The sequence below is a fragment of the Argiope bruennichi genome, chromosome 5 (genome assembly GCF_947563725.1).
Source record: "Argiope bruennichi chromosome 5, qqArgBrue1.1, whole genome shotgun sequence".
NCBI classification, from domain to species: Eukaryota; Metazoa; Arthropoda; class Arachnida; order Araneae; family Araneidae; genus Argiope; species Argiope bruennichi.
Genome location: NC_079155.1, coordinates 104,852,368 through 104,875,169, shown reverse-complemented (window position 1 = coordinate 104,875,169; position 22,802 = coordinate 104,852,368). Strand labels below are relative to the sequence as shown.

The window sequence follows — 22,802 nt, the reverse complement described above, 5'->3', positions numbered from 1 at the left end:
AAATATTTCAAAATTTATTAAATAAAAAAAAATTAAAAACAGACATTTTTCATAAAAGGAATTATTTTTAACAGACCAAATTTCTAATATTATTTAGGATAAAAAAAAAAAAAAAAGCACTTCTTTTTATACAATAGACACGCACCTTACAAAAAATACATTTTTTTACAGTGTTGTAAAAAAAGTAATATAAAACGAACCAACAATATTTCTTAGTGTAATCATAACACTTTCATCTCATTAATTATACAAAGAACGCTGAGCTTTTTATATATTTATGCATATTTTGCAAATAATTGATTCCTTTTACCTCTTCCGTAATGAATGAATTTTCACAGTTACTCATTAAGTTAAGGCTGTTCAAAAATCGTAGTCTTGCTAGGAACAAAACGACCCATTACGCATTTCACAAGAGATAAAGGCGTTAATTTATTCGCAAAACATTCCACGGAAGCGAATTCCATCAGAGGTCGTAACTCGGAATGATCCATTCTTCTACAGGGGTAACATTGAACCCCCCCCCCTCTAGAAAAGACCGTTAATCACCCTCAACTATCATCCTAGTGACACCTTAACATCCCGTGGTTAAGTTATTAGCAATTTCTTGATTGGTTCCCCTATTAATTCCACTCTCCAATTACAATTCAGTGACTTGAAGGATTAACTCGTCCACTAGCATCAGAAGCGCTGTCCTGATTGGCTATAAACATTCAACCTCCAGAACCGCCAAAAGGCCCGAGGTCCCAAAATCCCTCGTTTAATATGGATAAAGGCTTCTAGCTCTAAACATCCATTACGGAGTCTATATTTTGCAGCCGCAAAATGAAGTGGACTTTAAGGTGATTTTTTTTTTCGTTGAAGCCTATTCATGTCAACAAGTTGCAGGAGTTATTTGTCCAATGGGTCACTGTAATTATTAAAAAGTCGGCGTGTAAGTCCATGGGAATGAAGTCAGGAAAGGATGTTAATTGATAAGGTATACCGCAGATGTTGCGGGCGAGGTTTAATTATCCATAAATTATACGGAAAAGTAAAAACAGATGATCGTGAAAGGACCGAGCTGGATATTAAAAATGTGTAATGTTTGTGCAGCAGGTTTGTGGCTGCGGTTAAAAGGCAGACGTGTTGGAAGTGATAAAAACTAGTTTCTTAAACACTTTCTAGACAGTCATCTCATTGCTCTTTATTCAGCCAGTGTCATATGAAATGACAATTTATAATTCATTAACCATTATTGAAATCTGCAGATCATTTATATCAAATCTGATAAATAAACCGGTTTATGCCATTATAAGCAGCTTTTACGCATATTATTATGCTAAAAAATGCACAAACTGATACAAAACAAGTTTTATATATATAAAAAAAATTAAGACAATTCCTACTTTAGCAAGAATTGAACTCGCATTCTTCACCTTCACGTGAAAAATACTGAAATCCTTTCATTTTAATGATATTGAGCTATTGCCTGTTGATTACAATTTTCATTACAAACTGCTAAAACTCTATTTAAAATATTAAAAATTAATTACATTTAATAATTAATGAATTAATATTTGAAAAAAACTGTATTAACAACAAAAGGTGTCATCCACTACAATTTTTAAAAAATATATTTGAACTTGAGTGGATGAATATAAAGTATTTTATTAACGATTGAAAATGTGAACAAATAAATAAATATAGGGAGAGTGTGAACTAATAGTAGGAATTGAAAAAAAAAATACCAACAAGATTTCTTGAAACATTCCAAATTAAATATGTCTTCCCTTTATTTTTTACATTTATTACAAAGAATTACAATTTATATTTCGAGTAAATTCGAAAAGCGGGCATCTAGAATTAATATCATATAAGAGGTCATTTTCCCCCCACGGTAATCACTTCTTATTAAACAAGAAGAGCAACGAAGAATAAATAAAAGAATCCTTTTAGTAAATCGAATATCTAAAATGCGGTAAAAAGGATATTCTATTTTATGAGATCTATCATTTTATGTTCGGTTATGTAGTACTCTAATATAAGTTATTATCAAATATATCATATTACACGTTATTATCTAATATATTACATTTTTAATATATTACATTACATTTCTATGATTTATTTTATATTATTATTTGCAAAACAACCTAAGCCGTTCAAATGGAAAGGACATGAAATTCGTCACTGTCTTGAAGATAATAAATTGGAAATAAAGATTGTCCTTTCCTAACCTTATCCCTCTGCGTTTGAAATGGTTATATTCGTCTCAGAAAAACTTTTGTTTCATATTAATTATGGGAGAGATTTAAAAACAATTAAAAGCAGCCCTGTCAATATTCAATAATTATTTCGCTATATTTACGAAAATGCAGAAAAAAAAACAATGCAAAAAGAAAAAACCTTCATTTTGCTTATATTATCGTCAATGACACTCAAATTTATATTGTGGGAAAATAAAACTGCATATCATTCTGCAAGCTTAGTTAGCTTTGTAAATATTATCGGTACATTTACAAGTATTTTGTAATTTTGAATAAATTTATTCTTTAACAAGAATCTTTAGTTTTTAAATCAAACTGGTCAGTTTCATTCATTTCTTTCTACTGTTACAAATGCTTAAAATAAAAAATAAAAAAAATATATAAGAAAAATTAAAATGAAATCTACGATCGCAAATTTCAAGTTATTATGTGAGAACATTATTATTATTTAAGTCATTATTTGTCTTAATTAATTTAAGTCATTTACCAGTTTAGATTTCTCTATCGGTCTCTATCCCTATATATTATATATAAATAATGATAATTTTTTAAAGCTTTCATTTTTAAATTTTTTTAGCTGGTAGACAAAGTTTTGGAGCTCGACCGATTTTGAGATGAAATAGCTATGACGTCATTTTTCTACGTCAAACTTTTAAAAACGCATCTGCTGTCAAAGAAGCATACGTAATAATAAAGCAATACTAGTAAAAGCAGGTATATATATATATGCGATTAAAAATGACGATGAAAATTGCCATTTATGCTTTATTCATTGCCTACGCAATTCTGAGCTTCAATATTTATTGCCTACGTGATTTCGAGTTTCAAAACCCCTAACTAAAACAATATCATGTACTCACATGATAAAACATCATCCCTTATGCCATCCCTTTAAAAAACTGACATTTGTTATTTTTTTTTTAAAGTTACTATTGATTATTAGTAAAATTCGATTCCTTTCAAAGTTCGAAATTTAAAGAGTCAATAGGTCCCCAGCGAAAAATTTGGTGTTAAAAAGTACACCAGTTAATCGCAAACGCACAACAAACGAGTTTAATGGAGTTACATTCCCATTTCGAAACAAATTGCGACGAAATTCCTGATTTTGCATCCTAGTTAGAGAACGAGGACGACAGCTGAGCCATCAACTCTCACAATTTCCAGCTGCAGGGCACATTATCCCGACGGATTTATGATGCACCAATTATTCTTCAGATTCAAAACATCCGGTCCGGATACTGAGACCATAAAACGACCATACCTCGGCGCAAAAGAATGAAATAACATTACTAACTAAAAACAGCGCAGTTATATATTGTTATAGATTTATTATATCATTTTATTCCACATCTAATGCTCGAAAATGTAGTATTCGACATCGTCTTTTATGATTGAAATAATATTTAAAGTTATTTTTATTATAGGAGTCTGTCTACAACACTCTTAATAAGCTGAAGATTTAGTAAGCAATTAAAAAAAAGTATTGTTAGTATAGTACTAAAAATAAAAATATACCAGCTCAATTCAAAACGACAGCACTATCGTCAGCACGATGTTTTATACGTAGTGTATATGCCTCCATATGCATGAAAGAGTTTGAACTTACCTAGAAAAAGGAAGGGAAAAAAATATTAGAAAAAGTATATTATATTATATATATTTAATTCATTTATAATTAAACATAACGCAAATAAAAAATAGTTATTTTTCGGAAAAAAATTTCTCAAATGCATAATTCAAAACTATTCAATTGCATTTAAATAAAGATTAACAAAATTAAAACCTCAATCTTCATTTTCTCTAACTAAAAATCAAAATATGCATGCAGTCACATAAAGCTGGAAGTTAAATTTCCTAATTACCAGTCGTTTAAGCATTCCCCCTTTTTCTAGATTTATTTCCCGAAAATTAAATTAAACAATTTTGAGTTTGACGTCGCTTTTATGTTGTTTTTAAACTACGAAACACTTTTAATTAAAACAAATAATAAATAACGCAAAAATAAAACAAAGACAGGGAGAAAAAAAAAAGTTGATTTCAAGTCTATTTTAGCCGAAGAAAGGTCAATGAATCTTAAAAATTTCAAGCTCTGACGTCAATCAACGAAAACAGAGAAAAATCCACAAGTAATTAAATCAAGAAGTTAAAATGCAAGACACAAACTGCTTTAAATAAAGTCATTCAAAATAGCATGGAAAAAAGAGCTTTAAACTCTGACAGCATACTGATTAAAGCGAAACGATAAACTATGCAAATAAAGCCTAAGATTCTTTAATATCTCTATTAGACATATTGATTAATATTTTACTCAATTTTTAACGAACAGATACTGGATATTAATTATTAATACACACAATTAAATAGCCAATTGTAAAATAAATTGGTGCGTTGAACTAGTATTTAAAAATGAAGTTTCTTAAAAAGCAAGTACAATTGTTGAAATAATCGATCATAATAGGTAGACTTTGAATTTTAATTAAACACGTGGGTTCGGTGCATGTATCAACAAATAACTTAAATAATTATCACAAATATATTTATAATGATAAGTTACAGACTGCATATCTCACAATTTACGTAGGAGGTAGCTTGTCTGTTTTCTACCCACTATTCTTGCGCTATTTCCCGCGATTCATGCAGATCATTTCTTACTAGCCGCCTTTGACCACCAGTTGATTTTCAATAATGTTGGTAGTATTAATTTTAATTAAATCCCTTGCATATAATTTGAAGTCCATGATTTCCTTAACACATTGCTCTGCGTGCTCAACGCGCTCCCAGGGCCCGCGCATTTTTGAACGCTCTAGAAGTTTGCTTGACAAGCAATAGGATGCATATATGCTCATTTTTAATTTGCATTTATTATTACATTTACACAAAGTGTTCTTAAATATTACTATGCATTTTATACATCTATTTATTATATCAGTTTTTTTGTTTTTTTTGCATTGCATTTTAACTATTATTTATTTTATAGACTTGAATAATGCTTAAGAATGTGATATGTGGTAAAGCATATCCCTTTGTGCAATGGTGATCGGCACGATTTGCAGAAGTATCTTGTTTTAAGATATTAAGGACTGCTCACGAATATTCTCGTGTTTCACATCTTATCTGTTACGGACCGCTCACGAGTTTTCTCGCGTTGCATGTCCTGTCTGTTATTGTTTCATAAATAACAAAGTTATGATGTTTTTGGAACGTACAAGTTTGCCCCAAAACGTGCTGTCCCAGGCGTATGTCTCACAGATTTCTTTGCGGCCCTTAATGTGTTAAATATCTGCCTCTTGTTGTTTATGCATTCATTCAGCCGAAAAAACATGAAAACGAGATATCTCGTGATCCGGGTTCACCGTTCGGCCTCTAAAAACGAGAAATATCGTGACCCGTAAGCAATGTGTTAATAAAAGTATTTTAATGACATCACCGTCAGTGAAGGAAATAATGCCGTGTCAATTGAATAAACATTTATATATTCTGTTTAGTAAGCACGAGCTATATTAATGCAGTAATATTTCATAATGTCATAGTGCTATTAAAATGTACTGAAGGGATCGATCATCTTCGCGTTGCCTTTTTCTTTTTTTCCTCCTATGAATATTGTTATTCAGTTCGGTTTTTTTTTTTTTTTTTTTTTTTTGTACCTCAAGTAAACTACATAGATATTAATCAAAATTTTTCTTCCTTCGATTTAAATATTGAAAATAAAGCCCTGGTTTAATATTTGATGAAATAATAGAAACAGTTTGAAATTCAACACAACAATGAAAAGCATAAAGCAACATTATTTTTTAAGTTAATAAGAATTGTAATTGTTAAAATTCTTAATAAAAACTAATTCAAGAGACAATTTAATTGGTTTCAATAAAAAAAATTACATTTTTTGAATTTCAAAATAATGTAATTTTTTTCTATATATTTTCAAATATTATTGCAGAAAATGTTAAAATATTCGTAATTTTTAATTAATTAAAAACTTTTAAAAAAATTGTCCAAGATGTGCAATTCCCATCTTTGAAGTACATTTGCGACAAATTTGGTAGTTCTAGGAGAAAAGGTCTGACCTATAACATGCCAATGCACATTTTTTTTTTTTTTTTTTTTTTTTTTATTGTTAAAAGTTACTCAAACTTTTTGATTCTTTCCTAAGATTTCTGCCAATTATTTTTTTTTTTCTTTTTTTTTTTTTTTTTTTTACCTGTTATAGCGTTATATATAAATAATTTCTTTCATCTAAAAGTTTGGACTTCTTTGCAAAAATTGCATCAAAACAGCAATTTAAAAACTTTGCAGTAGAAAGGATGAGTTAGTCTGCACGGTACTTTGCAACGCATTTATTTAATTATAAAAAAAAATCCAAATTTTTTTTAATTTTTAGGATTTGACGTTCTGAATATCTTTTGAATATTCAAAAGGTCTCGGTCACATCAGTCCAGAGGCCATGATTCAGTAAACATATCCTAGTAGTTTTGCTATATACAAATTTCGAAGAAGATATCCCAAATTAAAAACCACAGACTGCTCTGATTCCAAATAAAGAATGTTATTTTCCGCTGAAGGTTAAATTAGGTTAGAATATCACCAATATTGGAAACATGCAGACTGAATGACGAATTATTCATATATGTCGGCTAAATTATCTCTCCGAGTATAAGTAGTGACTTAATCTGAACCAAAAATTTAAATGGAATTCAAACAATTTTTATCATTTTTGAATGCATGAAGAACGTAAAAAATTTACATGAAGTTCTTAATAGTACTAGTATGTGATATTTTTGTCAATTAAATTAAATTACAGTAAATAATCTACTGTCAAAGATTTGCTCTAAATACTTTATAAAAAGTGACGAGTTTTAGATAACGAAATATTTATGGATTAATGTATCAAATAATTATATCATTGACTTAAAAAATTAAATAATGAACTGTTTATTATATCGCATAAAAAATGAAAGAAAATTCATTTTCACGAAAACTGCATTGTATTAATTATTGAATTTTTCTTAATTAGTCAAAAATTTTCAAGAGAAATGTTTATCATAACTTAAAATACAAATTTCAACACATTGTAGAAATTGCATTAAAAAATCAACTAACACAATTTCACTTTCCCGTCGAATTAATACTTTCCCTCAATTATATGGTTTGAACTAAATCTTGCAACTTATCGTTACAGAAGGAACATTATAAAATTTAAACGAAACAAAAAATATCAATAATACAACAGTATCTTTTCTTTATTTTTAAGAAGAAAAAAAAAATGAGCACATATAACAATTTCCATGTTTGTTTCAAAAAAGTTCCATGGAAACCGAAATAATTACTAAAATATTTAATATGCTAAAATTGTTTTATATTATTATGATAAAACAACTATACAGCATTCATAAAAATCATATTTTTTTGTTTTATAATGAATATCTAACCATTTCAGAAGAAAAATAGAGAAAATTCAAAATTTCATTTTTGATTAATGGACATACGACAATTTGTCGTGCAAACTACATGAAGGTACGACAACGATTTGTCAGTCACATTTAGCGAAATCACATTAAAATAAAACTTCCATCATTCTTATTTTAAATTATACCAACAAACAAACCAAATAAAGTGTTTTTAAGAAGACAAAAAAAAGTATTTAATCCATGGAAAACAGCAATATTGCCTGATCACATATGACAGCACAATTTAAGCCCCACTTATCATCATGGTACATACACATTATAGGCACGCGAATCTCCAATCGCCATATGTTTGAATACAATGAAATGTCACACGCTTCGGTTTTTCAATAGCTAAAAAAATGCAAACAATCGTTCATATCTGCAGAGAAAACGAAATAAATGGAAATGTGATAGTTATTTAATGGCGTGGTTTCGCGCAGCACGCAGAAGACTGAAACCCACGAGAGATCACGTTCATCGAATGAAGTCATTATCTTTTGCGGGAACGGTTTGGATTCGGAAATAAAGTAAGAGGGATCAATTGGTTTGAAATTTCCTCGTCACAACTGGTGGACTGAAATGAATTACGCAGATAAAGATCTTTCGGCCCGCAGGAATCAAACAAGAAGCTGGAAGGTATGGGAAGAGCTGTTGGACAATTTATCCAATTAAGACTCCGCTCGCTTCGGCAAATAAAATCTATAGAATTATTATAATAACATACTGCTTGTCGATGTAATAAAAGATGATTTCAATTGACCCAAAACAATGGAATTCATGACGTGGCAAAGATCGGTCATTTATATTAGGAATAAGACAGCTTTTCAGACAGTGTGGGGTAATATGGTGGTGATGCCAATTATGATTTCAAATTGTGTGCAACATGAAAAAAAAAAATCTGTTTTTAGAAATAAATCTTCAACTTTCTTTTACTCAATCAAGAATATTAAAACTATTTAATTTTTTGGACATTAACTGTCTTGTTCTATAATTCTTTCCTTTCATTAAGTGATTGGAATCACGTTGGCAATAATATGATAACTCATAAAGGAAGAAAGGTTTATGGTAAATACAAATTACCCATTTCAATGAATTGGAAATAATTATACATTCGAAACTCAATGATCCTTATATGAATACCGAGTTCGCAATCAGAAACTGCCCTACTTCTGTACATTCCAATAAAAACAATCGACTGTGCAATAATTTGTTTAGCAAGGTGTTATAATTAAAACCTGTTTAAAGGAAACAGCAATAAAATTCCAAAATGTGCCTTAAAAATAATTGCCAATATTTTATAAAGAATCGCAATTTATATAATTATTAAAAAAAAAGAATCAACTTGAATTTATTTCTATAGTTTTCAAAATGAAAACATTTTTTTACAGTTAAAGAACAACTACTTTATGTATACAATGCATGTATTTATACAAAAAAAAAAAAAAAAAAACTTCCAATTTACGGCTTTTGAACGATTGATATTTCCTTTCTCATCTAATTCCATACCTATAATATGCACTTGCCTTAAATAATGATGAATAAACAATCACTTATAGATCCAAAATGTTACTTAAATGCAAAATTAACTGCTTTATTTCAGATAACATGCAACAGTATATGGATAGATTAAAATTACAAAAATACAAGTCGTATTTGCTTTATTTCCTCGTATTACCACCATTTCTGCATTTAAACTTAAAATTTATTTCTAATGTAATGAAATAAATAGAATATATCAAAACAATGTGACTAGTTCAAGGAAATTGGAGATATTAAATATACATTATTTATAGTTTATTATTTACTTTTATTTTATTATTACTTAAACATTTAAGTATATTGTTCTAAAATTACTTTGAAATGATTTACAGATTTTAGAAATAGGAATTTGTTCTAAAATATTTTCAAACTATGAAAAACCTGGACGCTTTTTTGTCTAGAAAAACCGTTACCAGTAAACACAGACATCTGCATTTTGTTTTTCCGTTCAAACCATGCCGCTGACAGAAAGTGGCGGAGGGGGGAGGGCTTACTGCTGAGAATTGCACATCATCGGCGTGACTTCCGTTGCGCTGTCCTCCCCTCCAGTTCCCAAACCGAGAAAAAGAAGAGCAATTAACGAGTCTAGGAGAGGGAGTTGGGCGTGAAGAAATATCCAGCGACGACAGAGGCGGGATGACAGACTGGGCCTTCGACTCGCCAATCAGTTGCGCCAGGAAAGAAGGACAGGCAGACCTCCCAGATTAACAATTTCTTTTTGGGTTCAATGTAGAAAATATCTGAGAGACGGACTTAATTGTTTTAAAGATATATTGCAGGAAGCTAGCTGATAGAATCGATTTCCAATTTACAGACCGAAATTGTGTCTAGATGACAACCATAGTGGAAGGATTTGAGAAATCGTGATCTAATTCTTTCGCAAATTTTATATAATATATATGTTGTGGTTAATGTAATAAATTGGTGATTATGTAAAACTATCATTGATTATTCATGATCACCACTAAACATGGTAAAGGTAATTAACTAATGATTATGTATAACTATCATTGATTATTCATGATCACCACTAAACTTGGTAAAGGTAATTAACTAATGATTATGTATAACTATCATTGATTATTCATGATCACCACTAAACTTGGTAAATGTAATAAATTATTGAATATATATCAAATTTGCGGTTAATTTATAAAATCCCCAGCACGCAATGGGGAATATAATAAAGGTCCATAACTTTACTGATCATTTTATATAATATTGTAAAAAGTATTGAAAAATATTATATAACTTAAGCTATTATCTAATATATCTCATGAAAATAAAATAGTTTAGCAACACTTTATTTTTTTAGTTCAAATATGACTAAGCTTTAATAACTATCATGACGACCTTCTTAATCTTCTTCCAATTCTTAAAAACAATATTTTTAATGTTATTTGAAAATTCATTCTTTTAAATCTATGCCCTGTTACTCTGTAAAATAATCCGATTACATTCCTCGTTACAAGTTAGGGATTTTATAAACTAACCAGTAAATTTGATAAATATTCAATAATTTATCACATTTACCAAGTCATTTAACATTGCATCAAAATTCCTGCAATCACATCATACTATAACTATATCATACCATAACTCAACTTACTGTCATTGAATTTATTTCAATCATGTTAGAGCCGAAACAGCAAAACAGTCCTCTAGAAAATATTTTTTAAATAAGAAATATGCATAAGCCAGAACTATTCCATATTCGGTTAATTACGCGAAAATTCCTGCCATATCTTAGATCCTCACGTTCACGTCTTATTTTACTACCATTATCTCTTCGCTCCAACCATGCGAGAGCTGAAACAGCAATTCCTCTTGCCCAAAAAATCTTCTAGAAAATATTTCAATAATAAATATCCATATACGAAACTATTGCATATTCAGTTAATTAGGCAGAAATCCTACCATATTTTAGATTCTTATATTCACATATTATCTTATCTTTCTATCATTAACTCTTCATTCCAACCATACGGGAGCTGAAACAGCAAATCTTCATGTCCAAAAACTCCTCTAGAAAATATTTCAATAAGAAATATCCACGTCCAAAATTATTCCATATTCGGTTAGTCACAGGATGAAATGAAGCTCCGAAATTGCTTCTCGAGGTTAGATTGGTATTTACGTCGGCGAAGAAAATACCTATCTAACCTCGGGCGAATACTGAATCGGCCAATTTCCGATATGATCTATTAGAGGGATGAGGTAGGCGTGCAACTCAACCCCTGGGATTGTGGGTGGGCGAAGAATTCTGTGTAAAGGGGAAGAAAGCAATTCCAGATCTATTTTTGCAACAGAAGAGCTGAAAAGCCAAGGCGGATACAAGACTAAGATCATGAGGACAATCATCTAAGTACAATCTTCTGAATTAGAGGAGAACGCTCCAAAATAAACTTCGTGGTTATAAGGTGGGCGGTGTATACTCTTCTTTTCTTTGATTTAAATCGGCCTGGCTTTACCCCATTATAAATAAATTTATAAAGCATCTGCATCTCAGCAAGAAATTTCTACTTGAGTGAAGGTAAGCGAATAAAAATACTATTCCTTAACGATTATTGAGAATATAAGCTACGGCAAGGACGGTTTTATGATTAAATGATAGTAAACGATTATCTATCAAACGATATTCCCATATTGTTCGATGGATTTCTTCCCCCTTAATAAATATTTCAATTTCAACGTATGTTTAACTACAACTGTAGATTTAAAATCAACGCGTTCGTTGCCATGAAGCGTTTCGAACCAACTATCTAATAAGATGCTTATATTACTGTCACGTAATTGTAGTAGAGAAGAGAATATCTAATTAGATAGGCGTGAATCACTGATGATTCACACAACGTGTTAAAACAAGGAAATATAAACTAAATATAAGCGTGTTCTACTCGCATCAAATTATACATTAAATGGCAACTTAAGAATGAAAATAAATTGTTGATATTTTATATACAAATAAGATAATATTGCTAAAATTCGTTTTGCGTTCTGCGTAATTAAATTGTTTCACTTTTTAAAAATAACCACACACACACACAACCCGAATTCGGCAATGTTTAAATACGAATATATAGATACAGTACACAAGATCTTCTTTATCTAGCACGGCCGGGCCGCTACCTTAAGTAATTTATTTAACTAGTGAAATTAAAAGCATAGTTTTAATCTTTGACTTCGCTTAAATTCGAATGTTAGACGATATTTTTCACTACGATAAAAGGATATTTAAAAAATCAGAGAGAAAAAATTCGAATTACCAATGAATTCAAGTGAAACACTTTCAACTTAAATAAGCTTTACAATATTTTTTGAAGCAAAACTTTTGCACCTTTTATTACCAAAAACATTTAATTCATGCCATATATTTGCTTAAAATTGATAAATAAGCCGTTCCGAACAAATTCCTTGTATTTTCACGTCAAATAGTTTGTATATTTCTGTTCAATTTAATTTAAAGGTAAAATAAACTATTCTAGTTCTAAAACCACGAAGAACGCGGAAATTATGAAATAAATTGCGCCAAATATCTACATACTTATTTATCCATCTACCTACCAAATATCTACATACTTATTTATCCATCTACCTACCAAATATCTACATACTTATCTATAAAATTTCAAATTAGATTTAAAATTTAAAATAAAAGTCTATATGAAGTCGCACACAGATGCATTACCTTTCAACACGGAAAAAGGCCCCGAAAAACTCAGCCTTGCACATAACTCTCGATATGCGCAAAGGTGTTTTTCACAATGCCCATTCAAACTAGCATTTGAACATGATACATAAATTCAGTGTCTGAAAGAAAGTACAAGCAGTCCACCCTTAACCCAGATCAGGAAAACGTGTCGCTGTCTTAGAAAAGGGGGTGAAGGGGTTAAAGCCATTCGTTCCACTCTTCGGACAGGGGAAGACTTTAGACAGGAGAAGGAAGGTTATTTATGAAGGTGTTCCTCACTTCTTTAAAGTTCAGCTGGTGTATCCATCAATTATAATGTCAGGAATATTGAATATGAAAGGGCCGTGGTGGGTCTCGGTTACCCTCGCAAAAAGGGGATGCAATTTTCTCAACGAATTCTTATTAATGAGCTGCATTTTTTGTTCACCGAAAATTTTGGATTTTAGCCTGACAGTAGTGAATTTACAAATAAGAAGCAAATTTTAAACAATATTTTTAATTTAATTAAATACTTATGCAAATATTTTCCTGTTAAACGGATGCGTTTTTAAAGTTTCTTGAAATGAACAAGCAATTTTTTGATGAAGACTGGTTTCTTCTGTGTTAAATTTAGTTACGGAATGCAATTAACATTTGAAATAAAATATTTTCGACCTTTTCAAGGGTATAGTCAGTTTATGAGATAAATATACAAAAATGTACAAAGTAAACAGAATAAAAGAAAATTTCATATGCCAGGTTTACGTCGCACTGTATGGAAATTGTATTGCTGGCAATGTTCTTGCAGATTATATAGAAACTATGTTAACCAAATGGCATGTGTTGGATTGATTATTGAAATTTAAACGAAAAACGCTTACGCCTCTGCATATAACATTGAAATATATAAATTAATATTTAAATTTGTGCACGAGGTCAAAAACTTTAATTAACGTTTACAGCTTAATAGCATAAAATTACTAGTAATGATTACTTAATAATTGGATCCGAGACTTTGATAAAACGAAAATCATATCCTTCGTCTTTTGTTGTGTTATAGGAAATCGTATTCTGGCTGTGACAGTATTAAAATTGTTTAGATAAACATGAATTTAATCCAGAAGTTCAAACATTGCCTTTGATTTCAATGAAAACCTTTTTAACAAGTTGAAAAGAAGAAAAAAAAAAAAAAAAGAATGTGCTCTTACTGCTTTAAAAGCCATTTATATACAAGAATAAAATTGCAAATATCAAAATAAATGCAGCATATTATATTGCATATAGGTGGTATACTGATATGCATACATTTTTTTCTGTTACAGAGAAAAACTTTAAAACAACAAGAACACATCAAAACGTTTTTCATTTAACACTAACTTCTAGCAATCTACCAAAAATGTGAACAAACTTTAAAAAAAAAATCAACGAAAATTTTTAATCTGTTATAATAGGATACGATTATTTATATTGGTTTAGAAACTGACGAAGGCATCTATATAATAGTTGAAGAGATACTGACAAAATGTGTTATTGCTTCAAAAAGCATATTACTAAGCTCTTTGGCATATTTATTTAAAATAAACAACTCCGAAATAATTGCATATCTATTTGATATTATAACATAAGACTGTTTTATTAAAGCGGGGAAAAAATAGCTTCTCAAAGGTATAATTCCATAATAAGTAAGATATTCATATAATCATATCTTTAATAATACATAAGTTATTTCATAGCAAATTTTTTTTGCATAAGTTATATATAAGTTACAAAGGAAGGATCATCTTTTAAAAACTGACCCACTTCCGACAGAAACTTCTACGCAAGGAAAGATAGAATACAAATCGCAATTAGTGACCGAAGCAGCAGAGCAGCAATTCATCGAGAAGTCGGACACAATAAATCCCCGGCGGCCATCTCAAAAGCGGCTGGACACAAGACATTCTTCGAGACGAATGACTTGGGCCAAGTGTCTGCTGTCCTTCTGTATTAGAAGAGTTCGTAATCATGGGGCCTTGTCCAACGCCAGAGTGGCCCTAACGAATATTTACAATGTTATTGGAGCCCCGATGGTCGCTTGGGGAATTTGGGCCCAGACAGGGACATTCACTTTGCCGGCCCTCCCCCCCCCCGGTAGCTGCGGTTGGAGAGTTTCTCAAACAAAGAAGGAAAAGACTATTAGGTCAAATGGGCCTCTCCAAGATGAAGATAAGCTAGAAACAGCTTAGTTGCGGAACATTACTGAGTTCTGTTTGAGCAATGCCTTGTTAAAATATGTATGGTATACAAAGAAATTCTTCGGGCGATCTTGCTTTTGAATTATTCTGCGAAACGCATATCAAATTGTGTGTTAATAAATTTTATGAGTTATACTTTATAAGCTTGAAAACTTTTAACAGACTAATTTGCTCATGCAGTAAATGTACTACATCAAATGGTAAGATCTTCAGTTCCATAAATTAAAATTAAATCATATCAGTGTTATAATTCGATACAAAAAAATATGTGGTGTCTGTAAGTATCTGAAATGTGCTTTGAGCATTTATGTGAATTAATATAATTTCGCATTCACCATAATTCGCATAATTTAATTTGATAGAAAATCGTTTAGACGCTTAATGGAATATAGAGATGTTGAAGCAAATTAAAAACGCGGGATGATTCAATTTTTGAAGCACAAATTTTGGTTTGGTAGCAACTATGTGTCACAATATATAAACTAAATAAAATTTTATATAATGGAGTTATAAAGTCTAAAACTGTAAATAAAAATGCGCTTTTAGTTATTAGAAAGCTAGCAGTCATTTGGAAACTTATTTTTATTCAGTCATGACAAATTTGAGCATTTTATATGAATAACCTAATGCGCTCAATTTCTCGAAATTCCAATGAATGAATAAAATAATTTCTTAATTTATCGACCATTTCCCACTGTTTGATAACTCAAAAACCAAAGAGAATTTAGACTTTTTCTTTTATATGAGATTATACAATTCCTTAAAGATTGTTATAATCAAGTAAAATGTTTTTATCGTTTCTAGCAGTGTATAATTGCGCGCACATTAAATACGCTTCCGTAAATCAAAATAAGAATACCATGTAATAAAGATTAATAAATCCGTGAATTTGTCATTTAATAGAATAACATTTGTATATAAGATTTAAATACATTCTGTAATTATTACAAAAATAGAATCGTTTACCTTTGGAAGTCCTATTTAAAATTTCCAATATCCGAAAGAAAATCCAAAACATTTCTTGGACATACACACGCAAGTAATCCAAATCGCTCACAGAAACTAACACAAATCCAAGAGTAGAAAATACGCTCAAAGAAAATACGGAGACCACCGATTCACAACCTACCGAACCACACGCTTCATAGGAACTGACACAAAATATGAAAAACAATCCGAAAAACACAAATCACCTGGTCGAGATTCCCCCACTCCCTACCCCGTCCAATCAGCAAGAAGGGAGAAGATGACTGCAGTTGTACATGAATGGGGACGTCAAATCCTCATCCCTTGGGGGTCAGTGAGAGAAATAGCAAATAGATGATGGGGGGGGGGAGAGTTGTGAGACCAACCCTCCATAGAGCAGCTGCAGTTGTTTGACTTGTCTATTACTCCGTGGTGACAAACTGATTAACAAATGGTGCTGTTCGAGGATGGACAGTCCACGCCTTGAATAAGTGAAACCATCTGCAACAAGCGATTCGGGCACACGCCTGCAATTAAATAGCAATCCTCCGAGACAAGCGGGCATTTCAATAACTGGGCTGAGATATTTATCAAGCCACTGTGGGATTTCAAAAAATATGTATTATTGGTGTGGTCATGTACAGAGAAACATCTGGAATCATATCGAAGCATTATTTTTGCCTCTCTTATATTATTAATACAAGATGTTTCTGAAATTCGTAGTTTTGGATGGATAGATTTGTTAGGTTTAATGACACAAAAGCAAAATTGGACAATAATGAGCCAAACGTTCAATTAAATTTAAAAGTCATGAAGATTTAAAATGCAATTTTATAAAGAATGAAGATAGATTAATCCGATTTCCAAAGAAAAGATGAAAATGGAACTGTATTTTGTTTCATTACAGAACAAGAATTTACTTTTCATGTAGTTAAACTCGTATGTAAAGATTTATTCGAAAAAAAATTCTCCACTTCAGAACCGATTTCATTTACTTCTGAACGGAATTATAAGAAGACAACAAATTCTACGTGAAAATTCATTAATTATGCAATATAATATACATATATATTAAAATTGTAAAAATGCCGTGAACAAGAATATAAATGTTCAATTTTGTCCTAATTTGAATGACCCATTAGATTCTTTTACTGTAACTTAGACAAAACAAGGGTATGACAAGTCTCGGTCATCAAATATACCCAAGAGATTAACAATTTAACTCCAGTTGACAGAGTGATGTGTTACACCAATTGCATCGGGCTCAAAATGCTGTGCATGAACCAAATAAGGAATATCTAAAGTTTTTCTTCTGCCCACATAAACTTAATTTTTATAGATATGTAAATTTGGATAGAAAATACAGCATAAAGCATAACAAAGTATTATGCTAAATATATGCTAATATAATAAAAATATTTTTTAAAAAAACTATGTTAAATACAATAAAAAAAATTAATTTCTCCTCGATATTTAACATTTCTTCTAAAAATTATTCCTTGTAATTTGTATAATTTAGGCATCAAAACTTCACAAAATCTTGTCTTCAAATCTAAATATCTATTATATTCGCATGTGGTTAGCGACCAATTCTATACAAGAAATAGCACCTAAAACATCTCTTTAAAGGATTTTTAAAAACCAAGGGCTAGAAAATATTTGCTACTATGGCCAAACATTGCCATTCATATGAAAAATTATCTATAATCAAGATTTTCAAAAAAAAAAAAAAAAAGTTACATAATTTCCATTAAAATATTTCTTAATATATACTATTATTTATGCTGGTCACAAAAATATTTGTTGCAGACAACGAATTTGACACTGTTTCGTTACATAAAAAACAATAATTAATGGAATAATTTTAAAATGTTAAATACGACTTCCTACAAAAACATGTAGAAAGGGATTTTTAAACATCTTTCTGCCTAATGAAGTTCAAATTCCCATTTGAAGTAGAAATTCTTAAAATGCCAAAAAATATTTTATTTTCACTTCATTTTAAATTTGTTAAATAAATGCATGTAAAAAAATTTTTAGCAGATGTGTGGCCGAGTAGAAGAAGCTTCCGAACATTTTAAAATTTGCTTTATTCCATCCCGGGAGGCATAATTTGCGTACAAATAAAAAGTGGTCAGAAATACGCCCGTCTACATCGTAACACAAGAATAGAAGAGCAAAGGAGACCGAAATTTATCTCCAGTGATTTTATATTAAGAGATTCTGATAAATAGATTTCTTTGACACGTATCGATTTAGGTAAAGGAACTTTAGGTATATTAAAGAATGTTGCAAGCATAAAGAATTTTTATCCCTTCACTTGAAGCGTGAGAACTTGCTGAGGTAACATTTCTATAGAGCGAGTGTAACATTAATAAAATAAAAAAGGTGGAATTGGATCAGGAAATATGAGAAAATGTTAGAATGAAGTTAATATGGGCTAAATTAAGATAAAAATTTGGAAAGTAATTAGAATTTAAGATACAATTACATGCAAATGGTAATGAAAGAATCTGAAAAAAAAAATTCCAATCATGATTTAGGCATTTAAAATGAGGGAGGGTGGGATTTTTTTCCCCCTTACGCGTACGATATTAATTTAACTATTAAGAAAGTGGGAATTTGGTATAAAATTTTGTACTGATCTGAATGAATTCAAATGAAATAACAAAAACTAAGAATTGCAGAGCTACTTGTTTACAGAAATTAACCATTATCGTGGCAAGATTGCTTTTTTGAAGAAAAGCAAAAAAAAAAAAAATGTATATTTTTTTCATTGTATAATATTTTTATTTATTTATTATTATAAATTATATTATATTTATTATTATTATTTTCTTTTATTTATTATTAATATTGTATAATATATTTATTGTATAATATTTTTATAAAGTTGTATGTATGGTATACTATACAAAATGAACATAAGGGTTAAAACAAATCAAACTTAGATTCAGTTTTAGTTTCCAAATATTTTGTGCTGTCATAATCGGTTAATCCAATTTATTTTTGTGACTGACACGCTTTTATCAATAAGATACACTAAATTAAAAACTTTTAGTTTAAGAGAAGAAAGAGACAACAAAGCTATTCATCATGCTAACATTCGAAGAACAAAAATCTAGAAATTTTAGGTTAAAGAAAGGCCTTTGTTTTGTTTTTATTTGAAGTATAAAGTGAAAAGAATGGTTATTGTTCTCTGACAGCAACATTCTTTGCTGCCAGCGTTCGTAACCTAAACTTTTCACATAAAATCAATGTATATTTTTTTCACAAAAACAAAAATTTACAATAATAGTGTTACGCAATAAATTCCAGAAAGTAAAATGTTTGGTATAGAAAAAACGAGAAGCATAATAAATCATTTATTTTCTTCGCATTCCGTAAAAATAAAGAAGAAAAAACAAGCAATCGTTTTTTAGATCAAAACTTTCTATCAAAATGATACCAAATCAATCTAATTGTCTATTTTTTGGCAACTTTCGAACAGATGACCCGGAAAGCGACCAGACAAAATATTCACAATGCTTGTGCTCATCGTTTTGGAATGTTTACTCAGCTTTGGAATTCGATATTCTTAGAACTTTGGTTTTTTTTGAAATGGGATCGATGATCTACAACTATTTAACGAAACAAATCACTAGCTTACAAATTTACAAAAAAGAATTCTTTATAAACTATAAGCAGTTAATACAATTACAGAAGAGTTAATACAATTTCGAAAAAAGAATATAAAATAAATACTTTTATTTGTCAATCTGGCAGAAGAAAAGCGGGTGTGATGTCATAATGCACGATGACGTGCGGTCAATAAATTGTAACGTCGAGTGAATGGACATCGTTATCAAATAAAACTTTTATTTAAAAAAAAATTATTCAAAAAATAAAGCGCAAGAATCAGAAGCTTATAAGTTACTTACATGGAATAAAAATTTTGAGGAAAGATAATTTTCCACACTTGTTTTTTAACCATTTTATTCATTTTTCAGAATAGACATGTTTTGAAAAAAATCTGAACCTTATTTTTGCATGGATAATTGATGTTTTCAAAACTGGAGGACTCGGAAACACTGAACTTTTAAACGAAATAAACTAAATCAATGCATTCTGCCGAGATTTGTGCACATGGATTTATCAACAGTTTTATAATCAAAAAAAAAAAAAAATGTTTAACAATTACAACAATTAATCAGAAGCCTACAACAAAAATATTTAAAATCTAATTTCATCAGCAAAAAAGCCAAATTATTGATTTAAAAAAACGTTGATTAGACCCGTTCTCGCATACTCTGCTGAAGCATGGGCAATGATTGAGTAAGATAGAGACTCTTGCAATAATTGAAAGAGAAATTTTAAGGAGCATATTTGGAGGAAAAAAATATGATAATTATTGAAGAAAAACTAGCTCGAAAATTTGCAAACTGTTTAAAAAAGCAAGATATTATAAAATTTAAAGAAATATTGGAGATCCAGGTCAGTTCAGTTCAGTTACGCTAATGTCCAGTTTAAAAAAACAAAAAGGAATATTTTAGGACGGACCTCAGAATTTTGAATCGTGGTCAGATGACGAGGACGACACCTGAACTGGAAGCCCCTCCCTCCCTCCTTCCACACTACACCAGCGGAAAAAATACAGGAGGACCAAATGGATAGGACATTAAGATTGGATGGCAATCGAACCACTAAAGATAGCTTTTTGGCTAAAACGTTCGGTACACGAAAAAAAGGGAGATCGAAACTTAGGTGGATTGATTGCAGGAAAAAAGATTTGAAAACTTAGATTAGCTAGGAACAGGAAGGAATGGAATGGAATTCTGATAAAGGTGATGTAACATCAGAACTTCTGCAGCAACGAAGAATCAGAAGCCTGAATTTTCACAGAAAAAAGAAATTAGGCGTAATAAAATGAAACCATTGCGAGTAGTCTCTCATACCCTCTAATAAACTTGTCATGCCAGAGAGCGCGTTGCATGATAAAGGAGTACAATAGTTACGTAATATTAACTTTTGGCGTGAATTTACCTTTCTTACTGAACTAACGTGTCATCCTTGGCGAGAGTATTGGCGATTAATCCCTGGCATGCGGTTAACAGCATCTGAAAATCGAATTAGTGCTATGACACGTTTTTAGCAACTGACAAACACAAATTTTATAGCAAACTTTACTTATAATCACTGTACCAAATTTGACATATTTATGTATTTTTGAAGTACCGCGTTTACATGCTTATGAAAGTACAGACCGACAGACACTCAGCTTGTGATTAGATTTGGCTCAAAATCTGTGTTCGGAATTTTATCTTTGCTCTTTTCTTTTTGTAAGTATCCTGTTAACTTATATTCGGAATTCTTCTACATAGATTTTAATGAAAATTTGACAGAAATCTGCATATTTAGAGTAAAAACCATATACCAAGTTTCAACCGTCTAGCTCAAGGCGTTTTTGACATGTCTTTACCATAGACAGACAGATTGACATTTCCCAAAAATGTGTTTTTCGAAATCTGACAGATTCAAAACGTGGAGATCGTCGAAATATTCAGCTCGAATTTTTTGACAATTCCTATACTTTATCTAGACAGCGTATGCGAGAAAGAAAAAAACATAGAATTTAATACAAAATTCCAAAGCTTCGTTCATCATTCTTGCCACAGAATACAGATTCATATTTTATCCTTAATTATAATTTATCTAATTACCGGAGCAGGGAGATCAGAAAATGTTCAATAAACAAGAAATGCATGACATTTAGGTTGTTTAGAAGTTACATTATAGAATATCTTTTAATAAATCAACACAAGAGATTTGTATAAAAGGGTTTTAAATGAATTTTTAACACCGCTGAATGACAAGAAAGCAAATCGTCAAAATCCCTTCAATCATTAAAATTCAAAGATGATCAAGGGCATTTCAAATCAAGCCAATTAAAGTTTAATATTTACATTGCACTGAGCAATGTTTCGTGAAGAGTATGATCCATTTACTCAATTTCATTCAGATTTCCCACAGTTGGCAACTCTGCACCTTTATTTGCTTTTCGTGGCCAAACCATTAGCTCCTTCTGACCCACCGAATCTCCCACCAAGATAAATTCCCGTCAGGAGCATTCGGCAGCAACTTAACTCCCACCCATTCTGCCCTTTTGGACCAAGTTCCTGGAGGCAACCGAACCCCGAATAAACGCTGACTCCACCGCAAAAGCCTGCTTTTCCATACTGAAAGCATAATTAGTCAGCGTTAAATACTGCGAGGCGAAATTTAACGCTGGCCATTAAATATCCGCCCGGAATGAATGGCGAGTCGTGCTTCACTCAAAGCCGCCGAGAAACTGAAACTCTGCATTGTGGAGTGCAGCAAAGGAGAACTGGGGCCAAGATGGAAGCGAGGTGTCTTTCGTAGGGAACCGACTCGAACTAAGTAAAATTCCGCGTTTCGGTTAATGCTTTGTGCCATCACTCAGCCAGAAAGGCATTGTTGAGTCCGGGCTGATGATGGAAGAGTTTTGAAAAAGGGGGATTCGTTTGAGTGTCTTTTGCCAGAAGGGATTCTTTCTGTTACTTATAATCATGGAAATGGAAAAGTAATTTCAATAATGAATATTGTGTCTTTTCAAAACAGTTATGACGTTCACTTTGAAATAATCTTATCATTGCAGAACAACTTCAGCTATGTAAGAAGAAATCAATCTTTTGAAATATATGAA

At 30.7% G+C, this 22,802-nt stretch overlaps 1 protein-coding gene across 2 annotated transcripts in view; it reads right to left on the bottom strand.

The window, feature by feature from the left end:
• LOC129968627 (myb-like protein AA) overlaps positions 1-22,802 on the bottom strand; it is a 336,959-nt gene that overhangs the window by 211,277 nt on the left and 102,880 nt on the right. The window contains exon 1 of one of the 2 annotated variants that reach the window (XM_056082720.1): positions 16,100-16,256. The exons of the other annotated variant lie outside the window; for it this stretch is intronic. The gene's annotated coding sequence lies outside the window, so the exon portion shown is untranslated. Of the gene's footprint in view, positions 1-16,099; positions 16,257-22,802 lie in introns of those variants that run through there. 2 annotated transcript variants of the gene reach the window in all.